The 7,769-nt window shown below is 44.6% G+C and overlaps 1 non-coding gene across 1 annotated transcript; it reads right to left on the reverse strand.

The window, feature by feature from the left end:
• Positions 1-7,269: 7,269 nt before the first annotated feature.
• Positions 7,270-7,410, reverse strand: LOC147009900 (U4 spliceosomal RNA). The gene has a single exon (XR_015053124.1). It is a non-coding gene; the product is annotated as a U4 spliceosomal RNA (small nuclear RNA).
• Positions 7,411-7,769: the final 359 nt, after the last annotated feature.

Below are 7,769 nucleotides of genomic sequence, written 5' to 3' on the forward strand. Positions count from 1 at the left end.
CAAAAATCGGGCCAGGAGCGACTGTGGGCAGTACATTCAGCCATATTGTCAAAAATTTCCAGCCGGATCCTATGAAAACTGTCGGAGAAGATAGACTTTGAATGAACCCTGGTCGAAAACAACAAAAAAACGAAGTTCATTACATCTCAGAGACTATGAGTCAGATATACATGAAACTGGTATGGTAGGTTCATGCACGGGCGTCGATTGCTTTTGAAAAGTGGGGGGGACATTGCATGTCCAGACCACGAAGTCCACTTCGTGCCGGCGTGGACACAGCAAGTCCACCCTTGCAAATTCTTGATTTTATACGCTCGTTGACATGCTGCCTTCTGATCACACAAATCCCTTAAATTAATCTGACCATCTATCAACCATCTTTTTATCAAATGTAAGCAGACGGAGCGAAATTAATTAAACATTAATCATACACATTTCAAAGTTTCAAGTGTCATCAAAGAAATATATATATATTGTTGTAGTTTTCCACCCCGTCGGCGTGCGAGCGACCGCTTTTAGCCAATGGCGGCCGCTCTCGCCCACCGACTTGCAAACCTAGTCGCAGCTTTTGGATCAACGCCGAAATCCAGCCACGGGTGTGTCTTTAATCACACCAAAAATCAGCTGACTATTCTGTCCGCGCGCGACAGGGTCCGATCGCCGAATTGTCGATTTACCTAATTATGCACGCAGACAGAATGCCGGGGATTTACACCTCGACAGGACCTGCTTGGAAACGAGCCGCTAGGCAGCTCGCTCCGTTTGCGATTTGCCGAGCAGTGTATATCGCCAAGCCCCGCCGGATCCGATTACTTGATCGGCTATTTAAAAGCCCGCTAATATCCCGAATGCAATACGGCAGCTCAATTAAGGGAAAGGACGCAACAAACAGGTCAACATTCACACAAGGACATTTATTCACAAAGCACGTATGCAGGCATGCACATATGCAATTATGCAAGGCAAACATGCATGCAATTATGCAGTCAACAAAAGCAACGCAGGTAATACAAGCACGACAAAAGAACTACTACCGTTCTATTATTTATTTACATGCACTTAACAGTTCTACTTAAGGACATGGCGCCACAACATTCATTCAAAAAAACCCCAGGAAAGGCAAGGGCAGAACTGGACCTCATGGAACTTTATTGTTCACGGAGCCGTGGAGACCGCAAAAGCTCCGAGAGGCCGCGCTGGTTTCCTGTCACCCTCGTGGTGACTTGCTGGGCCCTGGTTCAGCGACCCTCGGTGGCTCTGCCCACACTCCGCGGGACTCCACCCGTTCCCGGTCTCAGTCAGCCTCCGTTCTCTGTCAGCCTGCAGCTTTCCAAGCTGCCAACTCGACCTGAACCTGACGTCCCCGTTTTCCTCTCCACTCGAGCGAACGCGTGGTTTTTTTATCCCCCACCCGTCATGCCCCGCCCCCGCACGCGGCGGGGGGGGCGACTTTTCTCTGGGGACACGCCCCCAACCGTCCTTTCGGGGTGGGAGTTGAGTTGAGTTGCTGTTTTCCAACCATCATTTCTGTTTACCGAGTAACCATCACGTTGGGTGGCAGAGATGTTATTGGTTGAGGAGGCCGTTGTCTGTGGAGATGTCGGCGGTTTTGGAGAAGTTGGTTGTGGTTGTTGTGGCTGGTGCTGTGGTGGGGATGGCATGGTTGTTGAGATGCGGTTGTGGAGGTGGTTGTGGAGAAGGTGGTTGTGGTTGTTCCAAAATAAAAATAGCAAAATAATATCACAGCTGACTCAAAAATCACAGCCCGGTTACACGAATAAAGCCCTTTAGACCTCGGTGGGGAAATCTAATCTGAACACACACTTATCGACATAACTGATCTCTGGGAAGCCTGAATGGTGTTCTGTGAATTTCCACAACCGTAACAATATATATATATATATATATATATATATATATATATATATATATATATATATATATATATATATATATATATAATTGTTTATCAAGCCTCCTTCTCACGACCCTTGAACTGATTCACTAAACATCAACTGAAAACTAGACTGACAAGCAAATTGATATTACACGAGTACGGTCAACTCACCTTAAAAGTTGCCAAAAATATGAACCCTCTTGTCTGCCGATCCAGTTAAAAACTTTGTAGCAATGTCTTGGGGGGTCAAGTGCAGTCAGACGATCTCGGTGAACATGACAGATCATGAGATGGTTGAGGCGTTGTTGGGTCATTGTGGAACGTAACCAAGTCTTCATACGTCTGAGTGCGCTGAATGACCCTTCAGCTTCACATGAACTTGCTGGGGAAACCAATAGAAGCCTAAGCAAACGCTCTACCTGTGGGAACATTCTCCGGACTTCCGGCACCATGTCTACAAATATCTTATGGTAATCCTCAACAGATGAACCACTGAACTGGTTACGAAAGAAGCCAAGTTCTTGCTCTAGGGAATCCGACAGTTCGGGATATTTGCGGACTATTTGTGGTTTGAATGACCCAGACAGGAGCATTTCACCCAAGTCCCTATACGCCATGAGTTCGGTTGATGTGAAGTATTCATTCAAGTTCTTGGATGCACTGTCGATAACTTTGAAAAATTCAACTCTGTATACCTCCTCTGCAGAATTGGCAGTGTATTCCTGCATGCCTCCATCAAGTCTCTTTGGAAGCTTGCGCTTACGAGGGAGGGTCACTGGATCTAGTTGGCACTGCTGGAGTTTCTGTTGTGCTGCTTCGAAAACCTCCTTAAACGTCTGGTCGGTACGGAGAGATTGGAGATTCTGTGCAGTTACCTTTGCAGCAGTAAGCATACCAGAGACGGTAACTTGTGAACCCTGAAGTGCCTTATTGAGGTATTCAAAGGATTGGAGAACGGGCAATGATGCAAACAGACCGAGAACACACTTTCCTGATGAAAGACAGCTTCGAATACCGTTGGCTCGTGATGCCGTGTTCATACCAAAGTCATCACTTGCTTGTTTAAGGGCATCCAGTACCGCTTCATCGTTATCCAATATCGATTTCACGGCAGGAGAACGAGTTAACCAACGCGTCGGGCAAATTGGCCTCAGGCGTGTAGGGCAAGGAATGTCAGCATCGTCAGCATGGATATTCAAGTACAGATGCTTGAATTTTCCAGAGTTGTTGTAGATGTTGCTGAGTACCTGGACATAATCAAGGGCGTCTCTTATGAACGGTGCAGTTTGTAGGGCTTTGGATGTAATGAGTTGGGTGACATGAGCTCCACAGTGAACATAATTGGCCAGCGGTTGGAGTTTTTTTTAGCTGTGCTTGACAGCCCTTGTACTTTCCGGACATGTTGCTTGCCCCATCGTAAGTCTGCGCTCCAAGTCGTTCAATAGGGAGTTGACACCGAATTAGGACATCCTGAAGCATCTTACAAAGTGATACTCCTGTTGTTGACGATACTTGGTAGAGGCCGATGAGATCTTCTTGAACATCAAAGGAATCCGTCACATAGCGCACACACACCGACTCCTGCTCATCTCTCCTGCTGAATATCTTGCGTTCCATCAGCTACGAGTCCGAACTGAGTGGACATTTCATTCACGTTACTGCAGATATTTCTGAGGATGGCATGACTCATCAACTGTAGAATTTCGTTCTGAATTTCTCCCCTTGTGAACGTCGTCTTCCTTGACAGCCACGTCTTGAGGTTTACATCATCCTCGGCCCGCAACTGTAAGAGCATTTTGAAATTCCCTTCAGAGGCATCCTTCCCACGAATTTCAAAACCTTGTCGGGCTAAATATTGCAGTGAGGTGATAATCTTCAGAAGTGCTGAACGTGCAGATCTTTGCTCTTCTAGCAGTTTGCTGCTCAGCTGCACATGGACACCAGGTTGACTTCTGCAACATTTCAGATTTTCAGAGGCAAGCCTATGTGTGTTTGATCGTTCATGTTGTCTGAATTTTTCTGTAGCCTTTTTCCAGTTCCGAAAGCCCTTTGAGACAAATGCGTCGTCTGCACAGCGGGCAAGTTCGGTATGTTTTTCACGAGAAGCGTCCGTACAGGTGTGACAGAGTACACCGCCGATGCTCTGATCAAAATGAAGCCACGGAAAATCTTTGAACCACTGTTGTTGAAACTTCAACTTTCGGTTTGGCATTATTTGGACTGGGATACAACTGACATCATGAGGTTGAAAAGGCTGATCTGGGAAATTAGGCCGAGTACTCGCACCTGCACCCTTTTCTGCTATCTTCTCCTTTGAATCGTCCACCTCTTTCTGGGAACTTGATTGCTCCAGGAGAGTGGTCGGGGATGTGCTACTTGATGCTGTCGCGAAAAACTTTCTGATATCCATATCCTCTATGAAACGAGAAGGGAATTACATTTCAGTTGAATAAATTTTGACATGTGAATTATAAGGGTTATTTTTGCCTAACGAGGCATTTTTATTCGGTCTATCCTTTATCCTTATTCTGTTGGTTTATCCTTCGTCTTTGTCCTCGTGCAAACGGAAAATTATTCGGATGATGGCGGAAGACAAATTCCTTCTGGAACGTTATTTTTCCTAGTAAAAATGGCAAGCCGCGGCTAAGCTACTAAGCCTAAGCCTTTTTTAATCGGATTTTCGAGGTAATCTCATCACTATCCTATAGATACTGTATAATCCGAGAACAGAATTCAAAAATAATTTTCCGTTCGTTTGCCCAAACCGTTTTAATAGGTGAATTTTGCATATTTTTCAACAGCTACCTTTTAAAATCTATAATTTAATCCTCATAAGTCCGACGACCGAATGATACCTCTCATTTTGTCGGTCTATACCTCCCCTAAGTCCAAGTACCGATGAAAAAATTATTTACATTAACCGCCGCAAAAGCAAGTGAATCAGCGCATTTTATTTTATGTTTCCCAAGTATTCAAAGCTAATGTAGTCGCCAAAATACCCACTCTCCTTCGATTTTCACCCGGTTTTCAACGTTGGGATTTAGACCACTGTTATCGACTGCGAAATATGAAAACATAATTACAAAATATCTTTCCGTTCGATCGTGCGAGCCGATAGAGTGAAACCGTGTCATCCTGCACAAGCTCCACAATCTCAATCAGCATACTAGGCCGCGAAATCTTTTATTGACTTATAACTCGACGGTGCAAAGTCACAAAAATTAAACACACACATCATCGTGCAGGTAATAATATCAGGCATCCGGCGATAAAAGTTAGAAAGGTGAAATAAACTATTTTGGTCGCTAAAGAGGCCCCGAGCTGTTGCGGCCTAACACTATCCGAGGCGTGGCGCTCCCAGCAATGAAGCCACGATTTCTTTAAACACTCATAAAATGACGACACAAAGTCCGAAAACGTCCCAACATACCTCAAAATGTCCAGGTCACGTTCCCTGTGAGTGGGTGAACAATCCAACGCTTGGCGAATTCTGCGTCACAATGATAGGAAGAGCCGACATCGAAGGATCAAAAAGCGACGTCGCTATGGACACTTGGCCGGTGGGAGACCATGGCTTGGGAAGCACGGATTCTCAATGTTGAATTGTTAACCTATCATCTTTAATAGAACTATAATAGACGAATAAAACTAACGGTTCTTTTTCTTTTGTTGTTTTTGGCAAAAAGTAAAGATCCAGAGAGGCTTGTATTGGGCAACCCCCCCCCCCTTTATTTACGTGAAATGGTTTGGTCCAACTCCCAAAGCCAAAGCAGACGCGAACGGCTTGCGAGTACGGAGACCATAACTTGGGAACCACTTGTCCGATTAATTTCAAACCTTGACAACGCACATCCTCGGGTCCCCAGCAATATACCTGGCAAGTTTCAAGTAGATCTGACCAGTGGTTGTCGAGAAACAGCGGTCGCAGACAAACATGTCCACAGACAAACATGCACACAGACAAACATGCACACAGAGATTGCTGGAATTATAGAGAGATTAAAAAATTTATTCTTGTATTTGAGGAGCATCTCAGCCTGGTTGTACGAGAGCAGCTCGTTTTGTGTTACGTAACTTACGTTCAATGAAAAAAGTGGGGGGAACAATCGATATGTTGTCCCCCCCCCTTGATAAAAAAGTGGGGGGGGACATGTCCCACCGTCCCCCACCAATCGACGCCCATAGGTTCATGGTATGTCCTAGTTATGTGTGAGAAAGAACCGTTGCTATGGATCCTCCGTTGCCTAGCAACAGCCAATTACCCATGTCTGCCAACCGGCTTGTTTCTCTGTCTGTTTGTTTGTTTGTTTGTTTGTTTGTGTGGAGGATATCTCAAAACGTTTTGGAGGGATTCAGATGAAACTTTGTGGACATGTTGGGTGTGTGACCACGACGAATTGATTCAATTTTGGTGAAGATCCGAATCCGGATCCGACTACGAGAATTTTTAAAGTACTTTTTCACCATTGAGAGAAAGGACCAATAATAAACCTTTGTGGGCTCTTGGGCTAATATGTTCTCGTGGATCAGGCATTGCGTGGCGGAGGTATGTGCTCCACCGAGGTATGCAGAGGTATGCGCTCCACCGAGTGCCCTTCGAGTTTTCTTAAGCATCTTTGGGGTCTTAACGTGTTTTAGAGGACTTTGGAGTCGAAAGGGTCTTTGCGGTATTCGGGGCCTGAAAAGTTTTAAGGATCTTATCGGTGTTAAAGGGTCTCAAGGGTCTTAAATGTCTTGGGGGGTCTTGAAGGGTCTTCAGAGGTCGAAGGGATCTCAACAGTCTAAAGGGTCGAAAGGTTTAAAAGGTACGTTCCAATTGTACCTAATTAATAAACGACATGAACTCATGGTGGTGCAACTGCTTCAAACAGTATGTAATTAATAGACATCTCATCTCACGACTTCACAGACGGAGTGAATCTTCAGGGTCATATGGATCTTAAAGGGTCTTCGAGGTCTTACAGGGTCTTCAAGGTTCTTAAAGAGTTTTAGGGGTCTTCAGGGTCTTTGAGGTCTTAAATGGTCTTTTGGGGTAATGGGTCTTTGGGAGTCGTATGGGTCTTTGAGGTCTTTAAAGGGTCTTCGTGGTCGAAAGGGCCTTCATGGTGTTCAGGGATATTAAAGGGTATTTAAAGGCCGAGTTGGTAGATGAAAATACCCGAAAAACAATCCACTGGGTCAGACTTGGCCTGGGTACCAAATGTGGTGGTTGCCAGGCCGACAGTCTTTGCGAAAAATGCGAACATGCGCAGACAATTTTTATTTTTTGAGACGACAGTCGGATTGGATATGATAAAAAGTAAAACTGCTGTCATCATGACACATGACATAAACAAAATTATGATAAATCTGTTCTTGATTGTAAAATGGAGCACCCGGAGGAGCTGCCAAAAATTGCCAACGCCGACCATGTTCCAGGTCGTCACGGCGGGGTATTGGGAAAAGTTTTCAATTAGCAATAATCGCGCCTCGGATAAACCTCATTGGCTACGATACTGCCACTGCGCAAAGCTACCACCTACTGTCACGTGCATTTCTTATTCCCACCAGTCATCCTCACTGTAATGGTGACCTGCAAGTTCCAACCTTCCTCAAATTTCCTTCACCTTCGTTATATAAATTATTCTTGTAATTCTTCTCTCTCTATTCTCGGGCTTGCTTTTTACTTCGAGTCGATTCCGATGGGATATATATATATATATATATATATATATATATATATATATATATATATATATATATATATATATATATATATATATATATATATATATAGTATATTGTATATTCACGTGGGTTTCACCACCACGTGTACCGTGGGGGCGTGGCCCCGAAATTGCTGAACGGTGATTGGCCGAATAAAATCTCGATT

The sequence above is a fragment of the Eptatretus burgeri genome, chromosome 17, assembly GCF_056783735.1.
Source record: "Eptatretus burgeri isolate ZD-2024b chromosome 17, Ebu_testis_v1, whole genome shotgun sequence".
Taxonomy (NCBI): Eukaryota; Metazoa; Chordata; class Myxini; order Myxiniformes; family Myxinidae; genus Eptatretus; species Eptatretus burgeri.